The following is a 24203-nucleotide window of genomic DNA, read 5'->3' on the forward strand; positions in this document are numbered from 1 at the left end:
CCCACATAGTCACTTCTCCATCAGGGCTTTGGGAGAAGGGACTGGAGGCAATTCAAATTTGTATTCTCCATGGAGTGTCTGGAGTCTAGAGGGAGAATTTAGAGTCTACAGTGAGAGTCAGAAGTCTATATCCTGAGTTTATTTTTTGAGGGAGCATCCTCCACTCTAGGATTTGGGAGAAGGGATAATTATTCAGTTCCTAATCCTTTGTGGAAAGAAAAGAAGCCTGACTAAGACCCCTGCCTCAAAGAAGAACTGTTCAGCTTCTACACACAGTGTGACTTAAAAGATAACTAATGGAAAAATGAGCATTGTTTTTTTCAAGCAACTGTCTTCAGTCTATTGTAGTAAATAAGCAAATGATGGACTGAACTCCTGAAGATCTCCAGTAAGATGAATTTTACCTGGAAAACTTTCAAAGCAGAAGTTACCATGTAAATGGCCTGGGTCTCCCTTTCATTGTATCTACATGGACACAGCCAGGAAATGTGGTAATGGTGGGGAACAATGCATCCATTAGAAGAATAAAAGGTATTTAATTGAACAAATATTATGATTTTACATTAAAATTACCATTTGTTAGGATTGTGTTTTATTCACTGATTTTATCAAGCTATCTCACTGGTTACTATGAACAAGTCACCATTTCACTATATAATGACAATGATAAATCAATACCAAGTTCTTCCAAGTTTCTTGCTCATGGCCTTTATTTGATATCCGTAGTTCAGTAGAAATGTAATTGTTCCTGAGGGATTTAACAATCTGATCACTGGTTTTCTAGAAAAGGGAAAATAATTTAAAATTACTATTCTTTTTATTACATAATAAAGACAAGGTTATTACAAATACACATAAAATTGTAGATGAGAAGAAAATTTTAAATCACCCATAATCACAACATCCGGAAATAACATTTTGGTGTGTAATTTTACCCTCCATTACAAAAAAATATATTTTGTAAAACACATGAGGAAAGAGAAAGAGAGTGTATTGGTTTGGAACAGTGATTAAGAGCAGCCTCCCACAGCTGAGTGTGGATACTTACTAGCCATTTTACCTTGCACACATTGTTTAAACTCTGTATGCCTTCATTCTCTCATCTCTAAATCAGATAGATATTTAGCTATACTGGCATCCTTGCAGACCATCTCAGGAGGCCAAGTCTTAAGTAGCTGATAAAAGGGGTAAAGTGTTATTCTCTCCTATTGTCCCTATTTTCTTCTTTGTCCTACCTTTATTTTTTCTTACTGTCCTTCCTTCCTCCTTCTCTCTTGATTTTTTAAAATTTAAGTTAGCTAAACCCACTTTCTTCACAGTAATCACTCTTTAAATTTTTTTGTTACCCAAACCCTTTGAGTATCTAAATGTAAGTTTTAGACTCTCTTTTCAGAAATAATAGTAATAATCATAATTGTATATAGAATTATATATGCAGATATCTACATAACATTCCAGGCTGTTCACAGCCCTTACCCAGTTCACTAAAGAAGCTAGAACCCTTATCTTGGCTTTCCTTTCCTCCCCTGCTCCCTGCAATTTGATTTTCTTGTCTGACATTATTCCCAATAGCACTTTGGAAAGTTTCCTCCAGCCACTGGCAGGACAGACTTTCCGTTTGTTCCTGCAGCTTGCAGTTAGCAGCTGTGGGGCTCGTCCGCAGGGATGGTGGAAGAGAGGTGGATATACTGGGGGAAATGGAGAGGATGTACATCAGCAGCACCTTCCTATGACCTTCTGGACCCATGGATGATCAATTTAGTCACCCAAGGACAGTCAATTCTGAATGTGAGAAAAATATTTGTGGATCCCAGGCATCTGAGGAAAGAAAGAGAAGGAATAGTATAAAACAATGAGAGAACACCCACCAAACCAGCAGAAGTTGCTGCATAATATGGGAAAGACTTGGTGTGGTTCTGGCTACCAGATGCTTGCTGCTCAAAGATCCGGTTACTGCACAGTTCTCAGGAGCCTAAATCCTGGGAAATATACTAATAGCATTTGCAGTCCATCCCAAACCAGGAAGCTTGCAAGAGAGCTCCTCGCAGTGCCATGTGAGCTCAGCCTTTTGCTTTGTTCAGGCAGCAACCTGATCACTTGCTTAAGAGAGGAAAGAGGGTGTTTTTCAACCTTGCCTTGAAATCACAAAATTCCTGTCATAAAAATAAGAAATCGTATATGAAGCCTTTGGGTCAGATCACCCACTGGTTTCAGGAGTTCTCAATAGAGTTATTATGTGTTGGAGCAACAAGGTAAAGGGAGATTATGGTTTCATACCAGTATTTGAATTTCCTGATATTTGTTTGCTCGAGAAAAACCCTTATCATCATCGAAATGTTTAAAGAATGGAAAGACCTGTTGTTGTTTTTTTTCCCCCCCAAATCCAGTGTTTGAAATAGAGGACTCCAGGATGGAATGAAATAGCCACAGAATTGAAAAGTGTGTTTTATATGTTATTTTTATCGGATAAAAAATACCAGTCCAAGCATTTAGTTTTTATCATTCTTCTTTTCATACTCCAGTAACATACTTAAATACTGGAAAATACTCACTTTGGCTAAGCAGGGTGGGGGAGATAAAAGATCCTCTAACACATGATATCCCATGATATTTTCCTCAGTTGTTAGTCACATTGTATTTTTGGCTGGGCCCCAGAAACCACAACCCTCAATTACAGTTGCTTTCAGACATGTGGAAGAAACACATGCTAAAACAATTAACAAAATTATGACATTTATATTTTTCCCCAGACTGTCAGTCCCTGCAATTCTTCAGCATGTGATTCTGTATGAAACAATTATCATAAATCAAGCTGACCACATTTACCCGTACTTAGTGCTTTGAAAATGTCAAAAAGTAAGATAGAAGAAAACAGTTTTTCCATGGACTAAGCATGCTCCACTCCCTGTTAGCAGCCAGAATCACACGTGACGATGAGAAGGCGTCAACCTTAGTTGACGGCCAACTGCAATTTGATTACTGGTAGTTCTGAGCTGTCTCTTTCAACCTGCATTTACTGTTCCTTCTGTGTTGACAGATTTTAGTGCTTGTAGAATGGAATGTGTAGGATGACCTGAAATTGATGACTTTTAAGTAGAAAATGAAAGAGGAACATCAAATCTTCATAGTATAAGATTTATAGCAATGGTAAGTGAATCTTCTATCAACCCACATGCCATAGAACATTTTAGAGGCAACCATAATAGTATGCATTTGTTTATGCCCCTATCACCAAATTGATTTCTGGGACTTCAGTAGTCATTTACCATTGACTTCATATATTTATAATTCCACAAGCATTTGTTAATCACCTACTATGGGCCAAACACTTAGGTACTGTAGGCATAAAGATGAGTAAGACACAGCTCCTTGGTCTCAGGGAGCTCAAAATAGCAGAAAGGACAATCATGTTAATGATTGTGCTTAGTAGGTTGTAAGTTATAAGCAAGCTAGCCAAAACATTCTATGAAGCACAGATGAGAAAGAAACACTTCATCTACAACAGAACCTGTGACCCTGACCACAGCCCAGAAATAGGTCTTTGGTAACTGTGCTACCTATCTCTTACTTGTCCTTCTAGATCTGCTCTCCACCTTTTTCCAAGCTGTTCTTGCCCCAGGAAACTGACCTCTAAGGACTGGACCAACAGGCTTTTTTGCCTTCTTGGCTAGAGATAAGAGCATGGGAGGAAAAGGAGGTCAAGCTATTCATTCCCCACCACTTCCCTGCTCAGTTTCCATGGTTTGGTTGCATCTTTCTACCAAAGGCCACAGTTCCTGACAGGCGTCCCTCTCCACACCGCTCCCCACTCGCAAGTTTCCAGCCTCACCCTCGTCTTCCCCCTTCTGCTGCAGGAGAGGCACCACATTATCTGTGATGGTTTCCTAAACTCTGTCCACAACTTTGTTAAAAAAAGAAAGCCCTTAACTCTCCCCAATTACATAATTTGAGAACATTGTCTCTTTCTTACCAGAACTGACTATTGTAGTAACTTTCTTAGCATTTAAGGGATTATGTTCTTAGGAAAATCAGTTCGGAAGCATAGAACCAGGGATGCCTGGGTGGCTCAGTCGTTAAGTGTCTGCCTCCGGCTCAGGTCATGATCCCAGGGTCCTGGGATCAAGTCCTGAATCTGGCTCCTTGCTCAGTGGGACCCCTGCTTCTCCCGCTGCTTGCCTCTCCCCCTGCTTGTGCTCTCCCTCTCTCTCTCTGTCTCTCACAAATAAATAAATAAAATCTTAAAAAAGAAGAAGAAGAAGAAGAAGCATAGAACTAGGGTTTTACTAGTCACTGAATGCCCTAAATTAGCTACCTCTCCAAATAATTCCAGTTCTTACTCTCGGGAGAACCAAATGACACCAGAACAGGCCCCGTCTCATCAGTCCTGCCATAGGCAAGCCATACCAACACCCACCATTCTCAGTGGGGCCTCCTAGGTTCCCAGACTGTGGTGTTTACACATCCCCCCTCCCCAAATTCAATCAATTACTAATCTAGTTACTGTTGCAAAGGATTTTTGCAGATGTAATTAAGATCCCAAATCAGCTCTCCTTAAAATGGAGATTATCTGGGTGGGCCTGACCTAATCACATGAACACTTTAAAAGCAGAGCCTTTTTTCCATCTGGTAGAAGAGGAAGTCAGAGACACATGCTTCAGTGGGCCTGGCCGATGGATATTCACTTCTTGGTTACCATTGAAGGAATCAGTATTATGTGGGTTAACATGGACTAGTTTATGTCACAGTACCAAAATACCCTATTACCTCAGTGTCCTAGAACGGGAAAGATTTACTGATTAGTCATATCGCATGTAGGAGCTGGCTCTGCTAGGGACCTGAAACCTGCTAGGGACCATGGCAGAGGGGAGAGAGGGGGCAGTAAAACACAAAAGGATTCTTAAAGCTTCTGCATGGAAGTGACCACATTGCTTCTGCTTACTATTTCCTTTTGTAAATCACAAGCCTCATTTCCAAGGAGCAGGGAAGTATAGCCCTCTCCCAGTGAAGGGAAGCAGGCACGGAGAACTGGTCACACAATCTATCACAGAGCCCAGTCAATAATTGATGCTTATGGGGCATCTGGGTGGCTCAGTCGTTAAGCGTCTGCCTTCGGCTCAGGTCACGATCCCAGGGTGCTGGGATCGAGTCCCGCATTGGGCTCCTTGCTCAGTGGGGAGCCTGCTTCTCCCTCTGCCCCTCCCCTTGCTCATGCTTTCTCTCTCTCTCTCTTCCTTTCTCTCTCTGTCAAATAAATAAATAAAATCTGTCTCCCTCTCCCACTCCGCCTGCTTGTGTTCCCTCTCTTGCTGTCTCTCTCTGTCAAATAAATAAATAAATAAAAGCTTAAAAAAAAATAATGGATGCTTATAAAGTTAAGTAATCCGAGTAATGAAGAAAAAGCAAGTATACTTCATTCAACAAATATTTATTAGACTCTTTAAATATTAGGCAGTGTACTAAGTACTATTTAATAAGGCAGATAAATGGATAATATATATCCATCAAGTGTTTGCACTTCAAGGAATACATTTTATGTATCTGAGAAAAACCCTTGTATGAGTTAGCTCATTTCTCCAAGACAAAGCAAAGGTACAACATGGCCTGTTTTCGTTTTTGATGGCTGCATTACAAAGTATCAGAAGCTTAGTGGCTTCTAAAATCTCAAGTTTATCTCAGTTTCTGTAGGTCAACGTCTTGGCATGGAGTGACTACATTCTCCGCTCAGAGTCTCACCAGGCTGAAACAAGGTGCCAGCCCTGTCTGCAGTTCTCATCTGGAACTTGGAGTCCTTGCTGGTTGTTGGCAAAAGCCGTTTCCTTATGGTTGTAGGACTGAGGTCCTCATGTTCCTGTTAGTTACTGGCCAGGAGCCACTTTCAGGTCCTAGAGGCAGCCCGGTGGTCGCCACAGCGGTTCCCAGCATGTTTCTCCCCTGGCTTCTTCCACCTGTTGGACTGGCACAGTATCTCCATTTCTTACTGTGCTATCATCTCTAAATGTATCCTTTCAAAGTGTAGGCATTTCACTGCGCCCTATTTTATACACAGCACCAGGCTTAGGATCCTAAAACAAAACAAAAGCATGCATGGGTTTTGTGAGAGTTCTTTTCCACTTACAGATTATTTTCATTTGCTTTTGGAACCATGGTTATATCTCATGGCTTAAATATAAGGAAGGGTGCCTTCTGTACAGCGAAACGTTAATTATAACGCACGAACTGGTATTTAAAAAACCTATGTACAAAATGTTAAACAAAGTTTTGGTTTAAAAGTCACGTAACCCCAGGAAGTCATCACAAAGTAGCTGTCCCTTCTCAAGAAGCTCGAAAGTCCTGCGAGTATCACAATCAGACTGATTTCAAGCACTTAGACTCTTACCTTCACGCCACATCTTCCTGCCACCTTAGTGAACCGCTAATGTTGGATAGTAACCGGGGTCCACAGTGCTTTCCCCGCAGTGTTGACAGGGAGATCATGTCATGCTTGGTTAACTATTCCTATGCAACAGGCTGTAAGGATTCAAAGACTAGATACAGTCTTTGCCCTTCATAAATTCATAAAGCTTTCTAACCTTAAACTTTTCAAATTGAATTTTAAAAACCCTCTCCTAAAATAAACAGATTAAAATGTTTAGAGTTTGAGGAAAGGCAGAAGAAACTGCTTAATGAGATTAACAGCCACTGAAAATCCATTTTTCATCACTGCTCTCTGCTCCAGTGTCTACTGTCCAAACTAGTTCACAGTTATCAAGGGAGACGGAAACAGTGATAATCAGCTCTGCACGAGTACTTTTGAACACTATTCCTTATATATTATTCTCCCCTTATCTTCAGCTTCACTTTCTGTGGTTTCAGTTGCTGTGGGCAACCGTGGCCCAGAAGCAGATGATTTTCCTTCTATTACCAGAAGGCCAATAGCAGCCTAACGCTACATCATTACAATATCGACATCACCGACTTCACTTCATCTCACCATGTAGGCATTTTTATCAGCTCATAAGAAGAAGGGGACCGTACAATAAGAGATCGGGAGAGAGAAACCACATTCACGTGACTTTTATTCCAAGACAATGTTATAATTATTTTATTAGTAGTATTTCTTAAATCTCTTACCAATAAAATTAAACTTCATCGTAGGTGTGAATGCATAGGGAAAAAACCATAGTATATCTGCAGGTCAGTACTATCCACAGTTTCAGGCATCCACAGGGGGTCTTGAACAGCACCTCCCACAGTTAAGGGCTCCATAATCTTACCCTTCTAGATCAGACTTGCTTTGCTATGTTTCCATCCAGACATCCTGGTCTCTTTGCTTTCCCCTCAAGTTCCCATCTGAGTTCACTTACTTAATTTGTTTCTTCCACCTTGAATACCTTTCATCTCCCTCATTTACTTTTTCAAAGACTTATTTCTCTTCCTTCAAGGCCCAGTTCAAACCCCATATTCTCTGTAAAGACTTCCATGTCTTTATTACAAGCCCCAGAGATTTCCCCTGCTCTGAATGCTCTACAGTTTGATTGACAACTTCAATCATGATGCAGAATAGAGTCATTTGTGTCTACAATGGGCCAGGTACTGTGCAGGGAGGGTTCAGAGGCTTTGAGGACCTGCAGGACAGTCCTTGCTAGGCTTTCCTTGCTATCAGAGAGAATGAGATCCATACTTAAGAAGACAAATTTCAGTATATCCCACCAGTATATGCCACCTTGCCGCACATCACACGATATGCTAAAGGGATCTGTGTCACTCATTTGATGGTATTTGCAAAAATACATACATGCCGCCTTCTGACGAACACTGAGTTGTTAGTTAAGATACTGCAATGTCAAGGAGTCTCTCCTCAGTAATCTGAAAGCTTTGAGGCCAGGAAACCTAATGCACTGCTTTGTAACTCTACCATTTCCAAGACCAACACAGCATGCACGGCGCAGGCACAGCGTCGTATCGAACAGTGTAGACGCTGGAAGCGGAAGGCCTTGGCCTGAATTACAGCCAGGCCATTACTGGGTGTCCTTGTTTCCTCACCTGGAAGATGGAGATAATAAACGTATATACCTCACAGAAGTTTTGAGAAAATTAAATAAGATAAAGCACGTAAAGCACTCCGCACGTGCCTGGTGCACAGGAAAAAGTCAATAAATGTTAGATATTTTTGTGTCATCTTAATATACCCATAATGCAAGTGTGTGGCAGTCCCAAGATATTGTTCCACTGCTCCTAAGGAATTAGGAATTGAAGACAACTTCAGCACAATTGGTGCTCTTGGGGCAACAACAACAACAAAATTTACACTTAAACCTAGTCTTCAAAAGAATTTTTTTTTAAACTCTCTCTCTTCCTGCCTGAGGGACCTATGGCAGGATTCTGGTGCTGAGCTGTGGGCAGGGAGCTTTCTTCAGGGAACTCTCTCCACTCTTGGCTCTGCTGGTGTGAGCAAGGAAGAGTTCACACAAGCTGACTACATAAATCCTGGTTTGCCCAAGACCTGACAGGCCACCCGTGTCGGCCGGGTGTTTTTATTATTACCCCTCTATTTCTCTCTCAGAAACGTTCTGGTTTGGACAATCAACTATTCGGCCACCCCAGTGACAGAGCCTGCTTTCCAGTTTCCCCTCAAAAGGGCAGGAGTGTAAGGGGCAAAACATGGAATGGGTTTAAACCTGGCTTTGCAGCTCATTAGCCACGTGCCCTTGAGCAGTCAGCGAACTTGGCTGATGGTTGAGTTTTGCTCACTGTAAAACCGGAATAACGACATCCACCTCTCTCTCCAGGTTGTGGTGACAACTACATGGATACACAGGACCTGGCGCATGGGAGCTGCCCAAAGATGTGACTTCTTTTTCCCTGCCTTTCTCCCCGGGGTGTATACAGAAACAACCCTAACAGTGCGTTTTCTGAGATGACGCTGCATCTGGGGGTCAGGGGCCCCTGCTCCGTGCATAGGTTTCACCAGCTGCAGAGAGAGAAAAAGCCTTTCTGGGGCGTATCCCAGAGCTCTTAGGAAAAGAGAGACCCTATGGCTCCTGCTCACAGTCTTCAGCTGTAATCATCCAATTACACCCTTTTATGTTCTATTTTACTGCACCTGAAAGGAGCAGGGATATCTGGATATCTAATAGCTGCGTTTACAGGGAGGTGAGCAACTAAAAATAGTCCCACAATCTGTGGGCGGGTTTCCAGGAAATGCTTGACTTGTTAGAGAACTGCAAAGAGAGTGTGTTAATCAAGACCTTCATCGGAATCACTTTCCCATGCTGCTTTTAGAAGGTTGAGGGCCTTAGGTCTTGTTTTTACCAAGTGAAGTAGAATCTTAAAAATATATATATAAGCAATTACAGAGGGAGTTGAAGATTAATACTGGGACATTTATGGGGATCCTACAGGAGGAACTTTAAGCCAACGATAAATAACCACACCACTACCACCACCAAACAATTTATATTTTATTTCCCTCTTCATGAGATTGTCCAAGTCCGTAGTAATGATACATATTTTCCATGGTTGATCCTCTCATACTTAAGTTGGAGAGGCAGAGGATCCATACTATTTTTTTTTTTAATTAAAAGTAAATATGGTGAAAAGACTTGACTTCACAGCTGGGTGCTACTTACTATATTTCAGATTATTTAACACAGAAGATGTACCAGTTTCTTGCGATTTTTCACAAGGGCAGAGACAAAGGCTGATTAGGATAAATTTCCATTGTCAGAATTTTAGAGTCTGGCATTTTCCTTGAGTTTAAATGCTATATTAATAAATGTTGAATATAGTTTAATGCCACTACTTTTTCTTATTTGAATTGAAGTCAGTTATTAAAAGGTCAAACATTATGAATGATTCTTAGGGAAGGATAGTATGGAAATGAAATGCAATACACACATAGTAAGCACTTCTTAAAAAATGTTAGTGCCTCTCTTTAGTTAGCATTAAAGAATAAATGATAAAACTCCAAGTCGAATTACTCATTTCTTTTGAACTTTAATATAGTAAATAAAAATGCAACACTGCCTGAAATTAAGAGTATAAATATTCATCTGCTAGAAACACAAAATTAAGGTGTTTTTTAAAAATTTTTTTAACTAATCGAACTATTAAGTTACAATGTGCTGAGACATTCTGTAAAAAATTTTTCCTACTGTATTTTTGATTAAAACAAACAGTGGATTTAAGGGGATATTATGGAAGAGATAACACATGTTTCGTCGTGAGGAAATAAACACCTTTACATGTAGTAGACAGCACTATCTTGAAGTGGCAGTTGATTCCGTCTTGCTACTTCAATTTTGTTTCAAACTGTTTATTTCTATAAAAGGGGGATGGTATTCCTGACAAAAATCTTTCCAATCAGCTATTTCAATCAGTGTGACATTGAATTGCTTGTGGTCAGGTTCACAGACAAAAAGCCTTTTTATTGACTCAGTTGGGTCAGATTTCCAGATTTTATGCCCGTTCTCATCCCCTGAAGACAAAACAAGTCAGAGGAGGACTGTTGGGGGCCATACATTATTGCATGTTTGTGAAACAGGGGCAGCAATCAAGAGATTTTGCCTCAAAGATGGGATCTAGTTTCTGGTTTGCCATGAACAGTGTGACCTTTCTTCTTCACTCTGTATGTTTAAGGCACAGTATTCTCTTTCTGACAGAGGTATCGTGATTGGGGGTACAGTTGTAAGGGAGTGGTGTTGGAGTGCAGAACTGTTCTGGTCCCAATTCCGACCCTAAGTGGCCAACTGACATCCTCCAAAATCCTCAGCCATTATTTCTGCCAAATGATGGGTAGATAGGCTTCTACTGAAGTCCCTTTCTGCTAATCCCGCCTATATTTTATTTTCTGCCATACATATTTTTTTAATAAATATACATATTTAATATATATATATGTTAAGTTCAGGTCAGATAATTATTTATATGTTAGTAAGAATTAAGAACCATATTATTTGTGATAATGATGTTTCAAGTTCCAAAACAAACTTCTTAGTTCCTTCTTGGTCTTCTTACAGTTTAATAAGTCACCTTCTGACACCTTTTCCTGAGGCTCCAACCTTAATTTTTAATTACAAAAATAATGGCAATTTACAGGACCAAACATCAAAAAATAATATAAGTGCTAAAAACAAAAAAAGGGGGGGTGAGGAAGGAAACCAGGGTCAAGAAAGTATGCAATTTCTTTTCTTAAGCAATACCACGATGTTTAGTAAATTAAGGAGCAGGTGATATACTCACTGTGTGTGTGTAGAAGAAGTGGTGTGTTTCTAAAGGAGAGTCTGAGAGAGGATTAAAGGTCAGATGTCAGCCATTTGGCTGTGGTTTTTATGTGCCTTTTACATTCATGGCTCTCCCATAAAACTAAAATGTAACAAGTTAAATAAGTGTTGCTAACACAGGATATTGAAGTTGTAATAATATAGCAGCACTGTGAAGAGCCCTTGGAGAAATTCAGAGCTTACTTCACACATTCCTTTCTTACAGGAGATTGAGCTATTTATTTTATCCTTTTAAGAAAGGATTCATTTAGAAATGATTAGGACATCCTTTTTTTTTTTTTTTTTTTACGGAGACAGGTAGATAGATACGCTTAAGCTAAGTTTTCATGAAATTGCTAACTATATATATAGATATAGATATAGATAGATAGATGATAGATAGATGATAGATAGATAGATAGATAGATAGATAGATAGATAGATAGATAGATAGATGATAGATTCATTTGATGTATTGGAGATGGAAAACTGTCCTCCAATTCTTTTGGTTTGCAAAAGCATTGCACTGGAACAGAACTATGTAGCTGAACATGCTGTGATCTTAATTTTGTTTTAAGCTATTGTAATAAAAGATTAGATACTGATGTTCCCAACGTTTAAAAAAAATCAACCTAAGATCTTTGCTCAGATAACTCCTCTGCTGGGGAAAGGCAACGTGGCAGGGTGCATTTTCAAAGCCCAGAGAAGTGGCTTCTGGTGTTTTGCTACAAATGTGACTTCTTCATAGTGTCCCTGGTTCCTAAGAACCATGTCCGTAAAATAGGGGTGAACAAACATCACTAAAAACAGAAGACCTGTTCAAAAGTTACTTGATCTTATCCTTCTAACCCTAAGATCCAGTGAATGTGTCAACTCATGGCGAAAATGCACTGAAACTAACTTCTAAAAGGTCCCGAAAGGCAACAAAACCAACCCAACACACAAACAAAAAAACAAGCCAGCCCACGGGCCTCTCAGAAGGAGTCATCATTGGTTTCTGTCTCTCCCACTTCCAGCTATGTTCTGGTCTCTGTATCTTTCCCATTCTCCCACTCCCACTCCCTGGCTCACCAGTCCAGAGGCTTGTCAGCTAACACCGGGAGACTAGCAGCTGTCTTTCTTGCCTCTGGGCGTCCCTCCCTCTCCACATAGCACTCACTCTTCCTAAAAACAACTGATGTCATCATTCCCCCAACCTGTGAAGTCTTACATTATAAAGTTCAAATTTGGTCTGGCACTTAGACTCTCCATAACCAGCCTCATTTGTCTATTTCAGAAATATGGCTCTCTATTCCCTCACCTACAGAAATTCTTGGCTCTAAATAAATGATATTATTCACCAGCCCCGAATTAGAGCCACAATGTTGCTGCAATCTTCTTCATGCCCTTCTCCTTCTCCCTCATGTGCAGTGGGTCAGCTAGGTCCCCTCCAATCACCACAGTCTTATCCATCCTTTAATGTCAGATTCTAATCCTACCACTGCTATGAGGTCTTCTTCCTCTTGCCTCTGAACTCCATCAGTAAACTGATCTTTATTATTATTCATCTTGCCTTTTACATTTACTCTTTTTGTTAATAGGCCCTGAAAGGCCACCAAACCAGACCAAACCAAAACCAAACAACACAAGGTAAAAGTAATTTCCACGGACTCGTGTTTCTTCCTTCAGCTAGGCCATAAGGTCCTTGAAGAATGGACCCTAAACCTTGCCTTTCTCTGTCTCTTGCTCACTTACTTACCAAAGCCTGAGTTCAGGACTTCTTGGTGATATAAAAACAATTATGAAATGTGTCCATACTCGCTTAAGTTATGCTTACACTTAAAATCAAATGGTCCATCAATTTGAGTATTCCTTATTCCTTGACCTGAGTTGTCATCACACGAAATATACTCACTTGGTGAAGTGTGAAATGTGTGGAAATTCAAATATACTTGCATTGTTCATTCTTAGATATCAGCAGCCTTTCAAGTCTTTACATTTAGAAAACCAATGGCAACTGATAAGCAAAAGTATTCAAGTGTTCTCGTAATTTCCTTTAAAGATATTAGACAGAATTATAATCTTCAGCCATAACATTTATCACAGTTGTTTTTAGTACTAAAAATGTGACTATCTTTTTCTTCCCTTGTTCCCCCTTTAGCCAGCATTACTTTTTTTAAAGTGATGATTCTACCATTGTAAATTCTTCCTTCTGATTCAAAATTAAAATTAAAATTTTATATGACCAACAATTTTCTATAGCACAAACCTCTGGCAAAATGTAAGACGAAGCCTCAGTGCCTTCAAGAATGACATTATGAGTACTGGAAATGGTCATGATTTTAGTTAATTGTGATCGTCCTTTGCTACAATCCATCTTGTTTTTAGATTATATTTTTTGACCTGGGAAGGGAAAAAACAGAAAACTATAGTGAGAAATTAGAAAGGTTGAAAATGTAGGTGACTCTTCTGGCTTTTCCTCCAGTGAATTTCTGGTAGTGCACTTAGGGCCTTTAAAATGATGGGGAACATGGTCTTTCTCTGCAGCTTCCTGCTGAAGGGCCCAGAAAGAAGCTTCCACAGCCTCTTTTGGTGCTCCTAGCTGGGATTGTCACCCTTTCTCCAAGCTAAGCCGTGTTTATGCCTCCCAAGGTCCCATCGGGAGAACTGGGAGAAGAAGATGCCTGTGGAATTCTCCTTCCTGCATTGTTTTAGAGGGCACATTTGCCTGATTTTTCTGAATGCTTCTTAATTATCATTGCTTTTGAGTTAGAATATTTTATTTTTTTAAAGATTTTTATTTATTTATTTACAAAAGAAAAGGAGAGAGAGAGAGCACAAGTGGTGGGGTGGGGGGCAGGGAGAGGGGCAGAAGGAGAGGAAGAGGGAGAAAGTAGACTCCCCATGGATCAGGGAGCCCAATGTGGGGCTCGATCCCAGGACCCCGGGATCATGACCTGAGACGAAGGCAGTTGCTTAACCGACTGAGCCACCCAGGCGCCCCTAGAATATTTTAAATAATGAATTTTTAAAATAAATTTCCACTTCATTTGTCTTTGGACACCATCAAGTTCTATTCCTTTGGCATATAAAGCTATGTTTGCAAATTCCCCAGCAGTTGAGTCTTGAGCCCAGCATGGCATACAGCACCAGGGAAAAAGTCTTTTTAGCCAAGCACCAAGAGGAACTTGGAAATCCATATGTCAGCCCCAAACAATATGCCCCAGAATGGGGGGCTGAAAATGTTAGCTTTCAAAGAGGACTGACTCTTATGGAGAGAGAGAGAGTTCCTAAACCATATTATTTATCACCATGCTGTTTTGTCGATCTCAGCCTATTGGTAATACTATCAGCTAGAAGTGCCTGGGGTACTCACCTGGACCATAGTGTTGCAGGCGAGCTCCCACAGACATTTCCCCAACTGAAGCCAGTGTGGCTAGACGGGTCCCTGAGGTTATCATGACTGCAAAATGCACCTAAGGAAAAAACCATCAGGGAACTTTGAAGAACAAGATTTATTACTCCTAGGTCCTGGAAGTACACAACACACCTGTGGACCACACAGTGCAGTCACAGAGAGAGATGGAGGGAGTGCTGACTGGGGTCTCTGCCTCTCCTGGGGTTGGAGGGTTTTGCAGGTTCACTCTGTTTGGGGAAATTAGAAACATAAAAACTGGAATTAGGGCATGAAAAGGAATACGCAGAATCACTCAGGTGGTCAGTTATGTAGGTTAATGAGGGTTTTGTAAAAGGGGAACTGAACGCCTGAGGTGGTCTGTTCCTTATCTGGTTGTTTTGCCAGTGGCCATGCCACGCAGCTGCCAATAGTTCATTCAAGATGGAAGTCTTTGAAATGGTTGCCACAGCAATCAAAAGCTTAACATCAGGCTCTTACACTACACATGCTAATTCCTGTTTTCTGCCTTCATGGTCTGGAAACATCCTCAGCCATCATCTGTGTTCTCGAAAATTTCCTCCCAAGGAGGGGACAGTAAGTTCTTCAAGTCAGTTTTAGAGTTTTAGTTTCAAAGCTTGATTTTCTATGGGGCACCAGGGTGGCACAGTCCGTCGAGCGTCTGACTCTTGATTCACCCTGGGTCATGATCTCAGGGTTGGGAGGTGGAGCCCTGTGTTGAGTTCCATGCTGAGCATGGAGGCTGCTTGGGACTCTCTCTCTCCCTCTGTCCCCCCACCCTGCTTATACATGCTCTCTCTATCAAAAAAAAAAAAAAGAAAAGAAAATTAAGGTCTGAATCTTTAAAAAAAAAAAAAGGTTGATTTTTCTAGGGAGTGGTTATGAACACAAAACCAGTACCTCATATTTAAGAAGCGTTTGTTCTAGATAACTTCTTAGAAACTTTTTAATTTAGGTATAAATTACTTCTAGACTTAGCCATGAAGAATCCTGTCGGTGTTTGTATGCCAATGGTTTCAGTGGGAAAGCATAGTTCTTTTGTTAGCTGTCTTGATCCTATAATCTGCCTGGATAAGTCGCATCTGATAAGTGGCTCTCCAGTAGGCTAACTCAAAGTAGTTTCACTGGCCCTAAAAATGACCTCATGGAGAAAGGAGAGTGTATGTGAGCTATCTCCCCCACTGGGGAGTCACAGAGCCTGTTTATTAAGGTCTTAAGAAGTCCAGGGGTGCAGAAATGTGACTAGCCTTATGTAATAATATTTCCCAAACATATTTGGCCATGAGACTGAAAAACTGGTTTCTAGTTAGCATCTGGCAGAATTGATATTTCCCAGAACACACTTTGAGAAACAGTGGGTTACGTATCTTGCCTTAAAAAAAAGAGAGAGAAAGAGACCTAATTTTTTTTCAACATGAAGTGTAACAAAAATAAACAACATTTCACTTTTATCCTACAATAATTTACCATTGTCTAGCTAGCCACGGGTTTCTCCTCCATATTCGTTAAGGCCTGATCTTGGGTAATCTAAGTATACTTCTCTCTTTTTAGTCCTGTTTACAGGGATGTGTGTTCAAATGTGACTGGGAATTCCAGGCACTGTCTGAAACTGAGAAGGGAGACATATCACATGGGTTTCCCCACACACATATACTCTGTTCCATTTCAACTTTTTCTCTTCCTCCTTACTTGAGGTTTTCTATTGAATCTATAATTATACTGTATTCTTTACAGAGGTAGTAGGTGTCTTGATGGTGAGTCAACAGGACACAGGCTCGATAAACTTCTCAAACAATCAACAGAATTCCCAATAGATGATTGAAGCTACACTCTATTAAATATTTAAGGTCCAGAATAGGGATTAAAAAATAACTTTCCTACACAGAACTGCAGGGGAGGAATTTTGAATCAATGAGGGAAAAAGAAAAGAAAAAGTATTGAAAGCAAGAACCACAGACTTAGAGGTGCTTTCTTCATTAATGTGTTCTGACACTGTAATAACTTCAGGTTATGTAAGCCATAGGGCAAAAAGCAGACAAAATTATTGGTCAGAGTGTCTTAAAAATACTAAATTAACAGTGGAAACTCTTTGTCCTCTGAAGGGAGTGTGGAAGACACAAGGGGAAGCAGGAGCTAAGTAATGCTTTTAGAGCAGAGTGCTAGAAATCCCATGACCTGTGACTTCGTTATATCACCAATGCCAACCTGTAGCCAGAAGATGGTGGGTCCTTCTTCTGCAACGCAAAGACCCATAATCCTCTGGCTTACTTGAATTCTTAATAAACTTCCCAATTCTCCAGTCGGTAATTTTTGCAACACTAAAGTTTTGCTTTGAAAGGGTTAACAATCTCCATTACTTATGACCCCAATGCTCCACTGATTCAGTGTTACCTTAGCTGCAGATGTGGTCAGGTTAAGAGTTAAAAGTAATAACACAGATCTGACCCCCTACTCATACACACACTCCAACGGAGTCCCTTTCAAGTCTGCTCTGGAGGGCGCCTGGGTGGCTCAGTCGTTAAGCGTCTGCCTTCGGCTCGGGTCATGATCCCAGGGTCCTGGGATCGAGCCCCCCATCGGGCTCCCTGCTTGGCGGGAAGCCTGCTTCTCCTCTCCCGCTCCTCCTGCTTGTGTTCCTGCTCTCGCTGTCTCTGTCTGTCAAATAAATAAATAAAATCTTTAAAAAAAAAAGTCTGCTCTGGATATTTCTGGGAGTCTGAGGAGCCGCCTTAAGTGTGCCCTTCTAATGGTTTGTAGACTCTGGGGCATTCTTTCTTTATGGTCTTATACCCCTCCCCAAAATGCCACTCTACCACCAGTGCTGATCATGCCTTTGGTGCTCCTGGAAACAGGCCCTGATGCATCCAATGCTGGTACCAGCTGTGGTGTACCAGGGCGTGCTGTGGTCCCCACAGAGATGGCGAGATCATCCCACCCCTAACCCATGTTACCCTTAGTCACCGCAAGTCCCTTTATCCACCCCACTCACAGTCTCACGGAGACCTTCCTGCTTCTTCAGTTTTACCCCAACACCTCAGTCCCTGCACCCTGAGCCACAGGGAGGTTAAGGGAAGTTTCTACCACATAAAGACTCTGGCAATACCTCCACCCTCCCCTCTGGCCAAATAAGTCCACCTGCAAATCACCTCGTACCCATCAACTCCCAACTCCTTGTGCCACCAACTTTAAGCCTGATCTTGATATTCACTTTAGCCACATTTCCCTGAAAAGGTAGGGACTTCCTGCAGAGATGGATTTGCCCTTTAGTGGAGGGCTCCAGACAGATCAAGGCCTCACTCTCAGCCAGGACTTAGAAAATTTGGAGCATGTTCAGAGAGATGTCAAAGAATGATTAAATATTTAAAGCCCTGGGAATAATGGAAGAAAGCAAAAGCCTCTGAGGTCACTGGCAGCATCCCACAAGAGAAACAGCATGGGTCTTATAATCAGAGAGACCTACATTTAAATCCCAGCTTTGTTTAATAACCGTGACCATGAACATTTGCTTAGCTTTTCTGAGTCCCAGTTTCCTCACCTTTCGAAATAGAAATTATATGTAGCTTACAGATGGTCTATATTGTCTAATATCTAATAAAGATATGAGAGGCATAATGGGAATGAAAAACTTTGTGAAATAGAATTTCTATTTCTTCTTGCTCACAATTAAGGGAATGTTGGCCCCCAAAGTTTGGAACACTGGGAACTAAAACTCTTGTGTTACAGAAGTAATAGAAACGATGCCCACCCCCACCCCCAAACATAAGCCTGCCACTAGGTAGGAACTCTTGAACCAGAAAATCTCGTAGGGTCTTGAAATACAGAAATATTAAGATTGGCACATCAGCTGTCCTATATCAGACAGTTCCTTCCCTCCACCCTCCAGTTTTCTAATGATGTAAATCCATGATTTTCATGAATTGGGAATATATAATTATCCTCCATTTTAAGGTTAATACATGCCAATTTAAGACAAACAAGCAAATTCAATTTAAGATTAGCAAATAGGGTTTTACATTAACAAGTGTTCCTTTTTATATCTGAATTGAATTTTACCTTATTTTTACTACTGTAAGACAGAGGAAGAAAGAAAAATACATACTTATTATATATATATATATATATATCAATTTATATGAAAATAGGGAGAGAATCCCATTGCAGTTAATTGATATTTTTCTTGAGCTTCTGTTTAAAGTAAATGGCTTTGTTTTACCAAGAGTATTTTTGATTTGCAAGGTATACCTTGTATTTGGAGGACCACAAAAAGGAAAAGAAACCCTCATAAAGATGAAACAGTGTTCTTGTTATATAAATAAAGTTTTTGTTTAAAATATCTCCAGGAGGTTGTAATAAATAGGAATATCATCATGTTATATGTAACGAAATAAATTCTAGTGAATGAATATATTGGAAAATAGCAAATTGTGCTGAGCAATACGGTAAGAGTTAATCAGATGTATCTTAGTGGTTGTCTTAAGAGGTTCCTGCTGCCAGATCAGTTATACATCCAGCAGGGGCCTCAGGTACTTCTCCCTTTATCCTGGAAGAATCAATTGAAGCAACGCACCGTAAGTAACATAAATACTGGATGCAATCCCATGCACACTCTGTACACTTACTACTTACAAATTGGAGATCTAAAAGAGATGTCTAAGCCAGGATGTATTTGCCAGGCATAAATAAACATGATTTAAGATATAAACGGTCTTGATTCAACTGTAAGCCCTAGATTTTATAATATTTTCTCTCCATAAAGAGGAATTTCATGAAGCTAATCTGTTTCAGACGTAAGTTTTAAGAAACAAGTGGGGTTTTTTTCCCTAAGATCATTAAAAATTTTATGGTTATGATATAAATTTTAAATTTGAAAATTAAAAGAGTTCCCAATCCATAAAATGCCCATTGCATTTCCAGAAATACTTTTTGAATTTCTCCAGTATAAAGTGAATATGTATTTATGCACTTCTCAATGGATTATTCTCCCTTGTTAACTAGACTGAGAAAAGGCAATAAAATATTCAGCTGCCTAGTGCCATCTTTCTGATAAAGAACTCAGCTGTAACATCTATTCAACCAGCAAATGTCTTATTCAGGGATGACCCCAGAAACTCTCATCCCACTAATCTTTGCTAAAAATGTCCCTACTGAAGAACTGCAAATGAATGAAAACTGAACCATATCAAATTTGTCTAAATAATCAAAGAGCAGATTTGCCCTGTCTTTTTTGGAGGAGAGCTTATATTAACCAAGTCACTTTGTTCTGCCTGTACTTTGCATTTTCTCAAGTCACAAGGATTTCCCTTTCGGAAATGATATTAATTTAGAGCAACAGAGTCCTGAAGAGTGCTGTGTGAAGACGTTAGACAAATCTAGCAGTATTCTCTAACAATTTGAAAAAAGCCCATGCAGCTGTGAAAGGGAACTCTTAGAAGAGGGCCAGCATCTTACAGAATCGCTGTGGAGAGCAGCCCAAAGCACATTCCCCAAACTGTGGCAAGTCAGGACCTCATTCACAATTATGCACCTGTAATTGTGTGCATCTATGTGCTTTATGATCTTTCGTGATACCGACAGCATAGAGAATGAAAATCACCAGATAACCCTACAGTCTTGTTTAAACAATTCATTTCAAATTTCTCTTTCCAAGAGTTTCATTAGAGCTGCTAAACTTAAAAGAAATGTGACTAGGGTAAGCTTCTCTTTCCTACAGAGTTGTTAAATGGAAAAAGAAACGCAATATATGTAAAAAGAAGAATAAAGGAACTATATAATCTGTCTGAAAATCCAGCTCTGAAAAAACAAGAAATAAATATAAATCTGCAAATAGAAGTGGGAGTCATTCTTTTTTCTTATAAAAATCCTAATAGTTAAGAATATATAAACATTTTATCATTTAGTCCATTATTTTAAAATTTAAATGATATGTTGTTTATGTTAATTGTTGCAAATTGAATGTGATTCAAGTTTGGATCTCACAGTACTTTGCAAAAAAAAAAAATTAATGAATATTTAGTTCCAATCTATTGGAAAAACTGTTTTCTCCCAGCCTCACTGTATTCCCTATGCTTAGTAAGCTGTGGATGAAGGCCTCTATAATCACTTCTACTCATAGTCATCTCTCCTTGCTTCTGAAGTCATCAGTGTCTTTAGCCCTTACTGGTCATTTTTGCACATATTGTTACATTGTTTAATAGTTCTTAAGTCTTTCCTTCAAATAAATATTCTTTAAATAAATAAATAATTTCCTTGTATATCTGTTGCGTCTTCCCAAATATATTTCAAGCTCTTTGATATCAGAGAGTCTTTTTTTAAGATTTTATTTATTTATTTGAGATAGAGAGAGTGAGAGAGAGAGAGAGAGAACCCAAGCTGGGGTGAGGAGAGGAGGGAGAGGGAGAAGCAGGCTCTCCACTGAGCAGGGAGCCCAATGCAGAGCTCAATCTCAGGACCCTGGGATCATGATCTGAGCTGAAGGCAGATGCTTAAACAACTGAGCCACCCAGTTGCCCTCAGAGGGTCTCGGTATGTCGCAAGGCATACGCCTTCTGAAGGCCAGGGCTGTGTGTATGTGTGCATGTGGTGTGTTTGGTATGCGTGTGCGTGCACACATATGCATGTGTGTGAGCACATATCAGAGAAACATTTAAGTGCACCCTGGCCATTTCCCATTACCCAGAGCCCCAGAACAAGGTCAGCCTACCCAGGCACCCTCAATTTGATCAAAATCAATGAGAATGGTAAGCCCAGTAAAACAACTCCTGACCAGCAATGGACAGGGACCTTTTCCATGTTCTACTTCTAACACCATTTATCAGGCCATGATACCAAGAAAAGTGGCATGAGGAAGGGGTGCTCAGACCTCCCAGCCTTTCCATATAGGCCACTTCCCACATGCTTTGTGTCTGGTGGTGGACGGCAAGATAGGTAAGGGAACTGAGACCGCATTTTATGCTTTCCTGATCATCCCTCACAACCTTCATCAATTTCCATACCAACAAGGTCATTATATGCTTCTCACTAAAAGTAAAGTTCAGGAGTGGAATTGGAAATGTGGAAGCGGCTTCATTCATTCTGTCATCAATTATTTTGGAGCTCTGCTGTGTCCTAGGCCTTATTCTGGACTAGGGTGGCAATGAAGAATGAAATAGCCCAGGTTTCTGCTTACTTGGACCTTCCATTTCTAATAAGGAGGGAGTGACATGGCAGGAAGAAAACAACAAACAAGCACATAAAAAATGAACAAGCAATAATATTTACAAGGGAAAAGATGCTCCAGATAATTAAAAAAAAAAAAAAAAGAACAAAGCAGAATGATACAGTAGAGATCAGGGGTGTTAGGGTGGGTGCTAACGTAGGCAGAAGGTCGTGTACAACGTCACTGAGAAATAGACACTTAGACTGACACCAGACTGACATGAAGGAGCCAGGCCCCTCAGAGCACAGCATTGGCTGCTCAAGAAAGAACAAGTGCATGACCGAATCTTGTATTCAAGAAGAGACAGCAGGCCTGGGTGGCTGAACTATGGTGAGTGATGAGCAGAGCGGTACAAGAAGAAGTCGAGGAAATAAGACATGCCAGGGCAGGCAAGGCTTTGTAACCTCAGAAATAATTTGGGATTTTATTCTAAGTGCAATAGGAATCCAGTGGAGGATTTCGAACAGTTGTGACATACTCAGATCTAACTTTTCAAAAGATTACTCCGGCTGCTACCTGGAGACTGATTTGGGCTCCAACAGAGACAAGTGTGGAAGTTGGAACGTGCTCCCCCAGTGGTCAAGCTGGCTTGAATTAAAGTGACCATTAGAAATGAAGAAGAGTAGGGGGTTTCAGAACAAATTTTGCAGGTGGTGCTGAAGAGTCGGAAGACAAGGAGTGAATGGCCAAAAGCTTCAAGGATAGCTTCTGGGGGCTGGACTGTGAAACTAGGTGGACAGTTATGACAATGACAGCAATGCGGAGCCAGCAGCCCTGGGAGAGGGAGAGGTGGAAAGCAAGAGTTGTGCATGGCTATGTCAAGTCTGAGACAATTATTATACTTGAGAGTGAAAATTTCAAGCAGTCTGGCAAGACAGTTCAGAGGCATAAAGACACAAATGGTTTCGCGGGAACAGTAGTTACGGAGGGTACAGAAATAAATGACCCTGTTCCCTTGCGTGAGGAGCCAATAGAGGATTGGAGAGATGGTCACATCCATAGCTGAATGTATTACACGTGAGATCTTTGGCAATTGCTCTGACAGGCCCCCAAGAAAAGCACTTTAGAAACTTTAAAAGGGAGTGACTAATTCTGACTCCTGCCACCTTTGATATCTCACTGCCAAGTTATTCTGCTCTTCTGAAAAACTGCTCTACCTTCCCACTTCACTTCCTTCGGGATAGAGTCTATTACTCTTTCAGGCCCATCATTTTCTAAAGCTACTAGGGGAAGCTGCAATTATTTTTCCATGGCTAATGCCTTAATGCTATCAACATTTTACAGAGTTAAAGATTGTCTGTGATGGTGTTGTTAAATGGGCTGCTTCTGTAGACTTCCAGGTTTCGTATTCTAGGGATTTTGATAGGCTTTTATAGGCTAAATATGAGAGCATGGCCTTAAACCAATTCTAGCACTTTTTAGCAGAGCATTTATACTAATCTGTTTGAACTGTGTCAAGAACCATATGATCGGTGGTGCTTAAACTCTCAAATCACCCTGCAGTTCCTGATGTAACATTTTCGTACATAATTTCCTTATTGAATAGATGGTTTATAAGTATTCAGAAAAATTAGTGGTTGGTGAAACCAATTACCAAAAAAAAAGTTTATTTTCGTGCAAAACAATTTTCAATTTATTTTGTTTTTCTTAATGTAAGGTTTTAATGTGCCTTAACTATATTTATACTATAGTTGTTAAGCCTATAAAGTCAAGAATTCATGAAGTAACTAGTAAAAATTTACATTATAAGTGGGATAGGCTTTAGAAGAGCCACAACAAGATAATGACCAAATAACACACACACACATCGAACTGTGCTGTGAATGGTATTTCTTTGCAAATAATAAATCCAAAGAAACATGTTTCATACATAAATAGGTATAGATTCCAATCAAGAATATGTTTTTTAGGGAAATAAGGTCTTTATCAATAGAAAACTGCATATTTTATTTTATTTATTTATTTTTTTAAATTTATTCATGAGAGACAGAGAGAGAGAGAGGCAGAGAGAGAAGCAGGCTCCCAAGGAGCAGGGAGCCCGATGCAGGGCTCAATCCCAGGACCCTGGGATCATGACCTGAGCCGAAGGCAGATGCTTAACCATCTGAGCCACCCAGGCGCCCCAAAAAACTGCATATTTTAAACACTCAGACTACTCCAAAGCTCCCTGCCCACATGATGTCCAGTGCCCTGTCCCCTTCTCAAAAAGCAGTTTCCCATTAAGGTATAGAATATCAGGCCTGGAAAGAACCTTAGAGATCATCTGAGTTGGCCAACAAATTCACTTGTATGCACACTCCTATGTTACACAAACACATATTCTGAGCCCCAAGAAGCTTGGTGATGTATGCATGGTCATATCACTGGGACAAGA

The 24203-nt window shown here is 40.3% G+C and overlaps 1 long non-coding RNA gene across 1 annotated transcript; it reads right to left on the reverse strand.

The window, feature by feature from the left end:
- Nucleotides 1-5437: 5437 nt before the first annotated feature.
- LOC135365496 (uncharacterized) lies at nt 5438-15140 on the reverse strand. Its single transcript, XR_010413434.1, has 3 exons — nt 14596-15140; nt 13489-13622; nt 5438-6062 (listed from the first exon to the last, which is right to left on the reverse strand). It is a non-coding gene; the product is annotated as an uncharacterized LOC135365496 (long non-coding RNA).
- Nucleotides 15141-24203: the final 9063 nt, after the last annotated feature.

This window comes from Mirounga angustirostris, unplaced genomic scaffold, assembly GCF_029215605.1.
Source record: "Mirounga angustirostris isolate CCGP_5_RB_7025 unplaced genomic scaffold, mMirAng1.0.hap1 SCAF_8, whole genome shotgun sequence".
Lineage (NCBI taxonomy): Eukaryota > Metazoa > Chordata > Mammalia > Carnivora > Phocidae > Mirounga > Mirounga angustirostris.